Source organism: Ursus maritimus, unplaced genomic scaffold, assembly GCF_017311325.1.
Source record: "Ursus maritimus isolate PB19 unplaced genomic scaffold, ASM1731132v1 scaffold_26, whole genome shotgun sequence".
NCBI classification, from domain to species: domain Eukaryota; kingdom Metazoa; phylum Chordata; class Mammalia; order Carnivora; family Ursidae; genus Ursus; species Ursus maritimus.
Window position 1 is genome coordinate 40,140,873 of NW_024425119.1, and position 13,778 is coordinate 40,154,650.

The 13,778-nt window shown below is 42.3% G+C and overlaps 1 protein-coding gene across 4 annotated transcripts in view; it reads right to left on the reverse strand.

The window, feature by feature from the left end:
- The window catches only part of NCKAP5L (NCK associated protein 5 like), a 30,410-nt gene extending 30,012 nt beyond the window's left edge, over positions 1 to 398 (reverse strand). For all 4 annotated transcript variants that reach the window (XM_040642425.1, XM_040642426.1, XM_040642427.1 and 1 more), the window contains exon 1: positions 195 to 398. The gene's annotated coding sequence lies outside the window, so the exon portion shown is untranslated. The remainder of the gene's footprint in view (positions 1 to 194) is intronic.
- Positions 399 to 13,778: the final 13,380 nt, after the last annotated feature.

Here is a 13,778-nt window from a genome sequence, read left to right on the forward strand (position 1 = left end):
CCCCCCCCCCCCGCGCCGGGGACAGTGCGGCGGGAGGGAGGGGCAGGCAGCGAGGTCCGGGCAGGAAGGCGCGCCGCCCCCTCCGACCCAGGGCTGCCACGAGAGCCTTACCCTTCAAACCGCCCACCCCCAGCCCACAGCTTACAGCCCCTCCACTCGCCGCCCTTTAAATCCCAAGTAGGCCTGGAACTCACCGAAATCAGGTGTTGAGCTGGGCCAGGGCAGGCCGGATCCGCCGGGTCCATGGCCGCGGCTCGGGGGCGGGGGGCAGAAGAAGGGGGGTGCTGGGGCCGCCTCTTGATGTCAAGGCTTTAAAGGGGCCAGTGAGCCCCGCCCCTCGCTCAGACCCCGCCTCTCTTCTTCCGCGCAGCCAATCCACGTTCGTCTTGGATGCGCGCCCCTCCCAGCCCCCTCCAGATGTTCCCAGGACGAGAGCTAAGTCCGCCCGTCCGGAGAGCACCGCTTCCGCCCCAGTGGGAAGGACCTCCCCTCCCCCTATAGAGAAACGCTCTCCTCGGTTGCCGTCGGGTCGGGCTGGGTAAACCTCCCCGGTGCCGGGGTAGGGGGAGCCGCGGTGGGCCGAGCGGGGGTGGAATGAGGGGTATCTATAGCAGATAAAACTAAGTAGGTGCGCGCGGAGCCACGGGCATGCGCGTCTGCTTCTGTGGAGCTGGGCGTGCACGTGTGTATGTGGTTGTGAGCGTTAGTGTTTGTAATTTGTCTTCCTGCTTACGTGTTGGGTGTAAATCTATGGGAAGACGCTTGAGTGCCTCCTTGGCCTTAAATGCTCCCTCCTCACTTTTCCTCCTCCGGATCGGTATTGGGTCCTCCCAGTACTGTGGAAAACGGGGCGCTGGGAACAGGCTCCGCTGCTTTCAGAGTAGTGCTGATAGTTTCCTCATTGGAGGAGGTAAGGCTGAGCAGAGAAAAAAATATAACCTTGTTCTCAGCCACTTGCTGTCTTGGTGGGGACCTGCCCCGTTGAACTAACCGGGTGCTGAAAAGAAGAAAAGCAAACAGCCCACCTAGGCCCCTGCAGGGTCTCAGAGCTCCCTTCGGTATCAGTCTCATTGGCCCTTGATGAAATATTTGCCCTTGTCTGGATACCCTATAGTCTTCACAATCTGCATGGTAGTGACTGGCCCGTTAATGCAGGTTCTGAATGGGGTTCTGCAGAGAAATACAAAGGGATTCCTAGCCATTGTCTCTGCCCATTTTATTAAAACTGCTTCTATTGTGGGTGTACACTGAATGTATTAACGCATCATATTAGTGCAATAAAGGAACATAAAGCTGAGGGATCTTGGGTTGCTCAAATTGGCTAGGATTAATCAAGAGTTCCTCTCTGAAGGAGGTTCCTTAATTTAGAATGGGATTTGAAGGGCAGAGAGAACTTGAATAGATTCAGGCAGGGTAAGGACATAAACAGACTCAGGAAAGAGCAAATTAGCTGCCTGGGACAGTGAGCAGATCACCTTGGCTGGGTGGGGAGTGGAAGTAGTGGAAGAGGTTTTGTATGGAGGAGATCAGAATGAGGGTATGGATTTGACAGGATAAGTGATAAAGAACTCATTTTGGGGTCTTGAGCATAGAAATGAGTGCCTGAGGTCAGTTATTATACTGGAGCTAAAAGACCTCCTGATGGTTATTCCCACCAGCTCTCTCACCTTGGGTTTAAAACAAATTTTATTGATTGGTTTATCCTTAACATACAATAAAATGCACAGATCTTAGGTGTTCTATTTGGTGAATTTCAACAATAATATACACCTGTATAACACCCAAAACAAGATAGTGAGACATCACCCCAGAAAATTCCCTCATGCCCATTTGTATTTATTGTTAACTGCCCTGCACCTACCACCACCCACCCCCTGTAACCTCCTGAAGTCCATCACCAGAGTTTTGTCTGTTCTTGGATTTCACGTAAGTGTAATCAAATAGTATGCACTTTTTTCTGTCTATATTCTTTAGCTTAGTAATGTTTTTGACTAATGTCAATCTATTCTTTTTTAGTAACGAGTACCATTTCATTGTATGAATATACCACAATTCGTTTATCCATTCCCCAGTTGATGTATATTTGGGTGTTTCCAGTTTTGGGGCTATTAGAATAAGGCTGTTCTATTCTTGTGCAAATCTCTCCGTGAACATGTTTTCATTTCTGAGAAAGCTCACCTTATTTTTTTTAATTGAAATATTATTATTAAAATACAATATCATATTAGTTTCAGGTGTACAACATAGTGACTCAACATTTATATACATTGCAAAATGATCGCCATAAGTCTAGTTACCATGTGTCACCAAAGTTAATACAATATTATTGACCATATTCCCCATGTTGTAAAATACGTCCCCATGACTTATTTTATAATTGGGAGTTTCAACCTCTTGATTCCCTTCACACATATTGCCCACCCTCCTACCCTCCTCTTTTCTGGCAACCATCAGTCTGTTCTCTGTATCTATATGTCTGGTTTTGTTTGTTTTTCAGATTCATATGTAAGTGAAATCATAGGGTATTTGTCTTTTTCTAACTTACTTCACTTAGCATAATATCCTCAAGGTCCATCCATATTGCTGCAAACGGCAGGATTTCATTCTGATTTATGGCTGAGTAGTATACCATCGTATGTACATATGTACTATACGTATATGTATGTATACACACACACCCCCACATCTTATTTATCCACTCATTTATTCATGGACACTTGGGTTTTTCCATATCTTGCCTATTGTAAATAATGCTACAGTGAACATGGGGGTGTTTTGGTTTTCCTGGAATAAAAACCCAGAGTGGAATGGCTGGATCATATGCTAGTTCTTTTTAATTTCTTGAGTAACTTCCATACTGTTCTCCATAGTGGCTGCACCAATTTACATTCTCACCAACAGTGCACAAGTGTTCGCTTTTCTCCACATCTTTGTCAACACTTGTTATTTTTTTTTTTTAAGATTTAATTTAGTTATTTGGGAGAGAGAGAGCATGAGCAGGGGTAAGGGCAGAGGCTGAGGGACAAGCAGACTTCCCACTGAGTGGGGAGCCCAATGTGGGGATTGATCCCAGGACCGTGAGCTCATGACCTGAGCCAAAGGCAGACGCTTAACCGACTGAGCCACCCAGGTGCCCCAACACTTGTTATTTATTTTTTTTTTATAATAGCCATTCTGTGAGGTGATAGCTTATTGGCGTTTTGATGTGCATTTCCATGATGGTTAGGTGATATCCAGCATCTTTTCATGTGCTTGTTGGCCATTAGTATGTCTTCGGAAAAATGTCCACTCAGACCATCTGCCCATTTTATTTTTTATTTATTTTTTGCTCCGCCCCCTTCTGCCAATTTTAAATCAGATTTTTTTGTTTTGGCTATTCTTTTTTTTAAGATTTTATTTATTTATTTGAGAGAGAGCACGAGTAGGGGGAGCAGCAGAGGGAACTGCAGAGGGAGAGAGAGAGAAGCTGACTCCCTGCTGAACAGGGAGCCTAACGCGGAACTCGATCTCAAGACCCTGAGACCACGACCCCAGCTGAAGGCAGACACTCAACCAACCGAGCCACCCAGGCGCCCCTGCTATTCTTTATATATTTTAGAAATTAGCCCCTTATCACATATATGATTTGCAAATATTTTCTTCCACTCAATAAGTTGCCTTTTGTTTTTTCTGAGAGCTTGCTCTGCTGTGGAAAAAGGTTTTTAGTTTGATGTAGTCCCATTTGTTTATTTTTTTGCTTTTGTTGCCCTTGTCTGTGGAGTCAGATCCCAAAACATGTTGGTCAGACTGATGTCAGGGAACTCATTGCTTATGTTTTCTTTGGGGACTTTTATGGCTTCAGGTCTTACATTCAAGTCTTTAATCCATTTTGAGTTGATTTTTGTGTATGATGTTAAGATAGCGGTTATTTCATTCTTTTGCATAAAATCGCACAATTTACCAACACCATTTATTGAAGAGATGGTCTTTTCCCTCTTGTATATTCTTGCTTCCTTTGTTGTAGATTAATTGATCATATGTATGTGGATTTATTTCTAGGTTTTCAATTCTGTTCCATTGGCCTTTGTATCTGTTTTGTGCCAGTACCATTCAGTTTTGATTACTGCAGCTTTGTAGTATGGTTTGAAATCAGGGAGGAGGGAGGGTGATGCTTCCAACTTTGTTCTTCTTTCTCAAAATTGCTTTGGCTATTGGGGTATTTTGTGGTTCCATACAAATTTTAGGATTATTTGTTCTATTTCTGTGAAAAATGTCATTGGTATTTTGATAGGGTTTGCATTGAATCTGTAGGTTGCTTTGGCTAATATGAGCATTTTAACAATATTAATTCTTCCAATCCATAAGCAGGGTGTATCTTTCCATTTATTTGTGTCTTCTTCAATTTCATCTATGAGTTATAGTTTTCAGAGAATAGGTCTTTCACTTCCTCAGTTAAATTTATTTCTAGGTATTTTATTCTTTTTGATGTAATTGTGAATGAGACTGTTTTCTTAATTTTTCTTTCTGATAGTCTGTTATTAGCATTATAGAAACATAATAGATTTCTGTATATTAAGTGTGTCTCCTGCAACTTTACTGGATTTGTTTGTCATTTATCCTTTTTTTCTTTTTTAAGATTTTATTTATTTATTTGAGAGAGAGACAGAGAGAGCACGAGTGGGGGAGGGGCAGAGGCAGAAGGACAAGCAGACTCCCCCTGGGCATGCAGCCAGACAAGGGGCTTGATCCCAAGACCCCAAGACTACAAGAGACCACAACCAGAGGCAAAGTCAGATGCTTAACTGACTGAGCCATCCAGGTGCCCCATTAGTCATTTATTCTAATGTTTTTTTTGTTTGTTTTTGTTTAAAGATTTTACTTAGTTGACAGAGAGAGAGAGAGAGCACAAGCAAGGGGAGCAGCAGGCAGAGGGAGAGGGAGAAGCAGGCTCCCTGCTGAGCGAGGAGCTGGATGCCAGCTGGATTCCAGGCTCCTGGGATCATGACCTGAGCGGCAGGCAGCCGCTTAACCGACTGAGCCACCATATTCTAATAGTTTTTTGGTGGAGTCTTTAGAGAGCTTGATGTTAGTGGCATTTCTGGAATCTTGCAGCATTGATTCTTAATTCATTCAGTCAGCCAATATTTATCAAATAGGGATCAGTGGGCTAGTCCTGGGTTTACACCAAAAATTAGACATGATCCTTTCCTCATAGGGCTTACAAATCCAGTAAGACTCCATGTATCTACTGCATTCCAAAAGCACAGGGTAGAAAAACCTTATAGTATGCAAAGCATTTCTAACTATTTTGGGATGTTTCCAAATAACTAAATTTTGGGAAATAAACAGACCATCTGGATTTTTTTTACCTTTCATTTAGATGTTTACCATTAAAAAAAAAAACACAGCCAGAACATTTGCACTTGTCAGCGCAAGTATCTGCCCTCCTTACTCAAAGGCTCTTGTACACTTGAAAGTTTAGGCATTCAGATTTTGGCAGATTCTCTAGACTTAATAAAGCTTCATTTTCACTGACAGGAGGTTAAAGAAGTATAACTACTATTACCCCATGATCGCTTTCTGTCTCTGATGGGGCTTAAGACGCTTTCATTCCTCAGTGGTATTAGTCACTTAAATTATTAAAAATTATATAGAAGTCCTATAGTTGGTTTTCTACCCTTGTAATATACCATTCATCATGTATTTTTTTTTTTTTACAGATTTGTTTATTTATTTTAGAGAGAGAGGGAGAGGGAAGAGACTCTGAAGCAGACTCCCAGCTGAGCTCAGAGCCTGACGTGGGGCTCAATTTTACAACCCTGAGATCATGAGCTGAGCTGAAACCAAAAGTTGGATGCTCAACTGACTGAGCCACCCAGGTGCCCCATCACATATTGTTCTTTATGAGTTGTCTGTGTTGTAAAACAGGTCTCTTAGGCTTTTAGTTGCTATAAGCTGCTGGTAATAAACCGTTTGGTAGCAGAGTCTAATGGTGCACATGGTGCTGACGAGTGACCGGCAGATCACTGCTCACGTCAGTCCTTCGAATGGTTTTAAGCAGGGGGTTGGCATCATCAGAACTGCATTTTAGAAAGATTACTGTGGTTGCAATGTGGAGAACGGTTTAGGGAGAGGAAGATTAAAGTCAGAGAACAGGAAGTTTTTGTAGTAATTGAGGGGAAAAAATGGGAAATGATGGACTCCGTACTGGGAAAGTGAGTGGTGATGGAAAGGAGGTCACCTCAAGAAATAGAGTACCAGAGTCAGCAGGTCTTGGGACTGGAAGGGGAGGGAAGCAGAGAGCTAGGCCAAGACTTCTGGACTCGGTAACTTGCAGATGGTAGGGCCACTCACTGAATGGAAAACACTGGAGGAAGAGCAGTTTTGGGAGATGATATGCTCACTTCCAAACATGTTCACCTTGAAATGCCTGGGGGATGTCCCAGCGGAAATGTCTATCCAGGAGGTAAGAGCGTCCCAACGGTGGTGTCTCAGGAGGTTACAGATGTGCTGTGTATTTTCTCAACCCTCAGGGCAGCACGAACTTCCTGGGAAAGACAGCAGTCTTGGTAAGGTTTGTTGCCATGAAAATACTATCATGCTTTATATATGCCATGATATGGAAAAGGTTGGAAAGTATTAATGTAAAATGCTGTTGGATAAGTAATTCTAAAGCTCAGAAGAGAGATCTGGACTAGAGATAAGAGATTTGTGAGGCTTGAGAACATCAGAACATAGGTGGTAACTGAAGCCATGGAGTGGAGATCATGTGAGGAAAGAGCTACTGGAACAGAACCCTAAGGAACAGCAACATTAGAGAGGGGTCTCTACAGAAGGAGGAAGACAACTGGCTAAGTGCTGTCACCAGAGCCCAAGGGGTTTCCAAAAAAAAAAAAAAGTTCCTGATATTACTAACGTCAGGTTGGATCAGGACTGAGACATACCTGCTGACTTTAGCCACATCATTGGTGACTTTGGCAAAACCAAATTTTGAAGGGGTGAGAAAGATGTACAAAGTAAGGAATGGAGACAAGAAGTATTTAAAGCTTTTTCAAGAATTTTGACTACGCTGTGAGGGAAAAGTTAGGCAGGTGGGTGGGGATGAGAACTCTTTTAGAAAGCTATTTTTAGGGTCACCTGAGTGGCTCAGTCCTTAAACATCTGCCTTCGGCTCAGGGCGTGATCCCAGAGCCCTGGGATCGAGCCCTGGGATCGAGCCCCACATCAGGCTCCTCTGCTGGGAGCCTGCTTCTTCCTCTCCCACTCCCCCTGCTTGTGTTCCCTCTCTCGCTGGCTGTCTCTCTGTCAAATAAATAAATAAAATCTTAAAAAAAAAAAAAAAAGAAAGCTATTTTTAGAAAGATACTGCTTAAATTTTAAAACTTATTTAAAATTATTTTTAAAAAGCATTATGTACATATGGTTAACAAATCAAATAACATAAGAGCAATTATGTGCTCCATTTCCCACTTCTAATAATGAGCCATTTTAACTTTCTGGCTGATTCTTCAATATAACTAAATATGCTCATACTATTCTTTGATTTTTCATTTTTAGATGTTTTATTACCTCCTATGTATATATTCTTTTTAAAAGGTACAAAAGTGGAATCTTACCATTCATACTTTTCTGCACCTTACTTCTTGCACTTAAAATATCTCAGAGACCTTTCTATTTTAACAGATAGATCAATCTTGTTCTTTTTAACAATTGCATAGTAATCCATTTATGGCTGCACCATATTATTTGTTTCCTACTGATAGGCATTTAGATTATTGCCAGCTTCTCACTTTATCAGACAACTGTAATGGATAACATTGTACATACATCCTTGCATATGTATGTGAGTATATCCACAGGATAAATTCCTAGCCGTGGAATTCCTGGGTGTGTGCAGTGTACGTTTTGATAAATATTGACAAACTGCCTTCCTATGGTCATGCTAATTTACCATTCCCACTAACAGGGTGTAAGAATACCTATCTTCCCACATTCTCACCATCACTGTTTAAAAAATTTGTGCTGAAATATTCTTGCATTATTTTTATTTGCATGTAACTAGTAAGATTAAACAAGTTTTCAGGTGTTTATCTGCCATTATCGTTTTTTGTGAATGTCTTTTTCTAAAAGACGTGTACGAGTTGTGTTATGATGAAATTCACCCTTCGTCTGTCACATGTATTGCAAATTGTTTTCCTAGTTGGTAGTGTGTCTTCTGACTTTACTGGGTTTTCTTTTTCCTTTGCCATAGGTAGTCAGATTTATCAGTCTTTTCCCTGATGGCTTTTATGCTTTTTTTAAAAAAGTACCTTTTTTTTTAAACATTTTTCCTCTGGTATGTTTATGGGTTTTCTTTTTACTTTAAACATTTCATCCAAAATCTACTTAAATGTGAAGGCCACTGTTATTTCTCACTACTGCTCAGAATGACATCTCCATTATAGACCAGCTAGTCCTATCTGTTCTCAACGTACACAACACCCATTCCTTTGCACCTTTGCTGAAAGGTTCCCTTCTCCAGGCTCACAGGGCATGCTCCTTTCCCCGTGTCCATATTGCAAAAGCTATATTCCTTTCAGGAACAGCTCAAATCCCGTATCCTCTAGAAAGTCTTCCATGCCTATTGTAGCCCACAAAGATTTTTCCTTTGCTTAAAGCTCACATGATAACGTGCTGCCTGTTGGAGCCTCTCCTTTTCTCAACTTTAACATATTTGCTGAATGAAATAAAATCTAACCTTTGGAAGTCCAGTATTCTTTAATCTACTTTTCCCTACCCCACCTCCCGAAAGCAGCTAAAAGCACACTGGGTATATGAAAGGAATTTGATAAAATACTTCTTGATTTGCCACAAAAGTGTATACATTGGCCACATGTAGCTAATGAGCATCTGAAATATGGGTGGTCCAGATTGAGACGAGCTGCAAGTTAAAATACACATCAGATTTTGAAGATGGAATAAAAAAATAATGTAACATATATCTCATTAATAATTTGTATACTGACTAAATGTTGAAATGATCATTTTTTAAAATACTGGATTTACATATATATACATGTTATATGTATATACACGTACATATATATATTTTAAGTTAAAGTATATCCAGGACCGTTGTCTATTCTTTTTTTTTTTTTTAAGATTTTATTTATTTATTTGACAGAGATAGAGACAGCCAACGAGAGAGGGAACACAAGCAGGGGGAGTGGGAGAGGAAGCAGGCTCATAGCAGAGGAGCCTGATGTGGGGCTCGATCCCACAACGCCGGGATCACGCCCTGAGCCGAAGGCAGACGCTTAACCGCTGTGCCACCCAGGCGCCCCCCGTTGTCTATTCTTGTCCCTCAAGAAGGCTCATCATGCTTAGTGCTGGCTCCTAAATTATGCTGATTTGAGGATAAGTAAGACGATTTCTTAGAGCCAAAGATATTCTCAGTGTCTCCAAAGGCTCTCATAAGCCAGTATGCAATCAACACCTTCAGGGTTGCAGGGCCTCAACATTATGAACACTCTAGCTCTTCTTTGAAACTAACCGCTACAGACCTCAAATACAACGGTTCCTTGCAACAGATTAGGTAACTGCTCAGCCGACAGAAGAGGTCAGGTTCAGATGCTGAAGCATCTCCCAAAGGTTTTAGTGACTGAGGAGTCCTCAGTTAACCGTGTAGATGGAGCCCCTGCCTATCCCTTTGGTCACTGGGGCCATTTTCTGCCATCAAGGAGTTATTTGGGACAGGTGCCACTTGGCTTGTAGTCTAGTCTCATTGTAGTCCGAGCCCCTGTATTAGTTTCCTGTTCCTGTTCCTAACAAATTATTACAAACTTATTGGTTTAAAAACAACACAAATTTATTTTCTTACAGGGATGGAGGTCAGAAGTCTAAAATTAAGGTGTTGGCAGGGCTGCATTCCTTCTGGAGGTTTCGGGGGAGAATCCATTTCCTTGGCTTTTCTAACTGCATTTCTTGGCTCACAACCCTTCCTCACATCACTCCAGCCTCCTGCTTCTATCATTCTCTCTTCTGCTATGGTCAAATCTCCCTTTGCCTCCCTCTTATAAGGACACTTGTGATTACATTTAGGGTCCATCCTGATAATCCAGATTAATCTTTCAATTTCAAAATCTGTAACCCTTAATCTATATATCTACACATCTGTACACATCTACAAAGTCCCTTTTGCTATCCAAGGTAGCATTCACAAGTTCCAGAGATTGGGATGTAAACATCTTGGGGGACCATTATTCAACCTGCCACAGCCTTATATACATTTCTTTGCACTGCCCTGGTGAAGGCAGAGAGCACCAGCAGCAGAGTCACAAAGTTTCAAAGTATCCTTAAGATTTACAGAGAAGTAGGTAAAGTCACATCTGTAAACACTGTGATCACTCTGAGACCATCATGAACTGGCCTCATTTCCATTAGCAACGATCATTCCCTCCCAGCATTGCTTCCTTTAAAATGCTCTGTAGTGCCGAAGCTGAACTCATTACTTCCTTGTCCTAGAAAACAAATTATTAGAGATAGTGAGATGCATGTTTTCTACAGAGATGTTTTTCTCATGAGCCTTTAATCTAACAAACACAGTTGTAGTCTGTGGCATGCTTACAGAGTGTCACAGCACCTTGTTGTTGTTTAATACCTGTCCACCCTCCAATTCATTTGGGCATAAGAAAAGGAAGGTCTTGTGATTTCAGTTGTACCGATGAGTAAACTGAGGTTCAGAGAGGTTAAGTGACTTGAACAGGGTGGTCCTGCAATGAGTAACTGACATCTCGATTCCAAACCTGATTCTTTCCACTGCACTTGATCTCATGGGGCTGAGAAGGATGTGCCTGGTCTCTGGATCTTAATGCATCCTGGAGGTGGCCTTGGCATCCCTACCCCCTAAGCATGAAACAGACTGAAACTCACTTTTAGGAGGTCCTAACTCAGGGATCAAAGTTTGGGGTAGATTGAGAATTTCGGGAATTCAGGGGCAGGTTAGGGTAGCTGGCAAGTCAAAGGTACAGTTAGAAGGTAGTTAGGACTGAGAGAGACTTAGGGGTGTCTATGTCTGCTCTATGTAGCCGCCACCTGCTTTTCCAAAACACTCAGGAGGGCCAGACCTGTTTAGACGGTAGGCAGCACCGGGGGTGCTACTGAGGTACTCAACCTAGAGTTAGGCCTGACTTCTCTGAGGGGATTTCTAAGAATATCTGGAATAGCCAAGAGTGGCCTGGCTACGTCTCCTATTCTCACGTTTGAACACATACCTTGAGGGAGCACCGTAACTCCAAAGCTCATGCTCTTTTACACTGGCTTCCTGGAGTCTCTTCCCAGTCTTGGATTTCTGTGGCATCTCGAGGCATGGTTGCTAAGGCCCAGCCTCTGCCACTGCACTGCCTAGGTTCAAACCCCAGCTCTGCTTTGGCTTTGTTATGTTGTCTGGCACATGGTGCTATATTATTATCTCTTTTTTCCCTTTTCTCCTGTTTCTAACCAGACCTCTTTTGGTTCCTCCTTCCCCCTTCACTCAATAACAGCTGGCAGCCCTCAGACCTAGGACCTGGTCCTCTCATCATATCTATGTATTTTTGGAATTTACTACTCTTTAAACCTCAATCACTGTATATGAACAGCTTCCAAATTTTTATATCTAGCCTTGCTGTCCTATACCAAACCACCAATAGCCCAGGCCTTGAAATGGACATTTATTTTTCATTTTTATTTTTTAAAATTTTATTTGAGAGAGAGACAGAGAACACGAACAGGGAGGGCAGAGTGAGAGGGAGGAGCCAACTCCCCACTGCCTACAGAGCCCAACATGGGGGCTCAGTCCCAGGACGCTGGGATCATGACCTGACCCGAAGTCAGATGCTTAACTGAGCCGCCCAGGCACCCCAAAATGGACCTTTTATTGCAAAGATATGTTTGAGAAAATATACCTCAAACTTCCATGCCAAAGGCTAAGCTTAGCTCTCTCTCAATTTTCTAATTTCTCCCCATTTCAGTTTCCTGGGCAATCTTCTGTCCAATCATAGATCTCCCTTTTCTTCTCAATTCAGGTACACTTCTCTTTTGTTCATTCATATATTAATTCAGCAAGTACTTCTCAGCTGCCTGCCACGTGTCAGCCATTGTGCTAGGCCTCAACGTACAAAGATAAGTTAGACTTGAGGACATCAGTCTTATGGTGCGGGGCCAGAGCCATATAAGTAATTATAGTATGATGAGATAAATACTGTAATAGAGGCTTCCACGCAAAGTCCTCACTAGATTGTAAGAACAAATGCAAAGTGCTACAGGGGTTGGGGGAAGATTTCTGACAAAATGTAACATCTGAGCCATCTTTTAGGACAAACAGTTCAACCAGGCTGCAAGGTCGTAGCGCTGGGGGAGAAAGAAGGGAAATAGAGGGAGTTTGTGCTACGTCTCAGAGGAATGAAAGGACATGGCAAGTCTGACAGGGTGGTAGGTGACTTCAGTGTGATTGGTGTGTGGAGGAAAAACATGAAGACCAGTGCCGTTCAACACACCTTTCTGCGGTGATGGAAATGGTCTAAATCTGTGCTAATAAGGCAGCCACTAGTCACATGTGGCTATTGAACACCTGCAATGTGGCTAGTATGACTGAGAAGCTGAACTTCAAATTTTATTTCATTTTACTTAATTTAAATAGCAAGTGGCTACTATTGAACAACATTGGTTTAGGCACTGGATAAAGGACAGGGCTCTAGGCACTACGAAACCACTGAAGGTTTTTAAGCATAATAACTAGCATAAGTAGATACTTGATGAAGGGAACACTGGCGGTAGGGTTTAGAGGATCGATGACTTAATACAGAAATACCTGGTAGGTACCAGCCACATGGAATAAATGGGACTTACGTGTTATTGGCAGAATTTACTGGACTTTGTCAATGTGGGGAACATAAATGAGGAACAATGGGTGGATGGCAACAACAGATAGGATTAGGTTTGGAATGAGGGTAATGAGTTTGCTTTGGGATATGCTGACTCTGAGGTGACTAAGAACTATCTAGGGCAATATGACTACGAAACAGGAAAAATATTAAGCTACAACTGTGGAGGTGGGGTCACCAGTATATTTGGGTATATTAGCCAGTATATTAGCATATAGGTGGTTGCTAAAGGCATGGGAGTGGAGGAACTCACCCGAGGAAAAATATGTAGAAGAGGACTGGATGGACCCTAAGGAACCCTAAGCAATCGGTGCTCTATTTTGGTTTGCAACAGAGTCACCTGGGGTTTTTTTTAACAAAAAACCGATTCCTCATTGTGAATGTATTTAATGCCACGGAATTGTACACTTAAAAACAGTTAAAATGGTAAATTTTATGTCATATACATTTTACCACGATAAAAAAAATACAGAAAACAAAATCTAATCAAACCAAACCGATTCCCAGGCCCCATTCCTAACCTGAATCACTGTTTCTGGAGATGAGTCCAGGACTCTCCAGGTAACTTAAGTTCAACTAAAATTTGAACTAACTGCTTCAAGAGTAGAGAACAACTAAGAGATAGGAAGAGAATAAAGGGAGAAGGGCATGGTGAGGAAACCAAGGAAGAGCAGTTCAAAGAAGGGGTCAATAGTACTGAATAGTGCCATGACCCAGGAGGAAGACTGAAGAAGAAGCCTCAGGATTTGGCATTCAGGGGTCATTCATAAATGGGAAATGAGAGAGCAGAGGCTGTGGGGTCTATTCTTTTAAGGGCTTTGCTCATGTTTGGTGAGGAGAGATTGAATAAACTTGAAGGGAGACTGAACAGAGGAAAAGCTGGTGGTCTTGAAGATG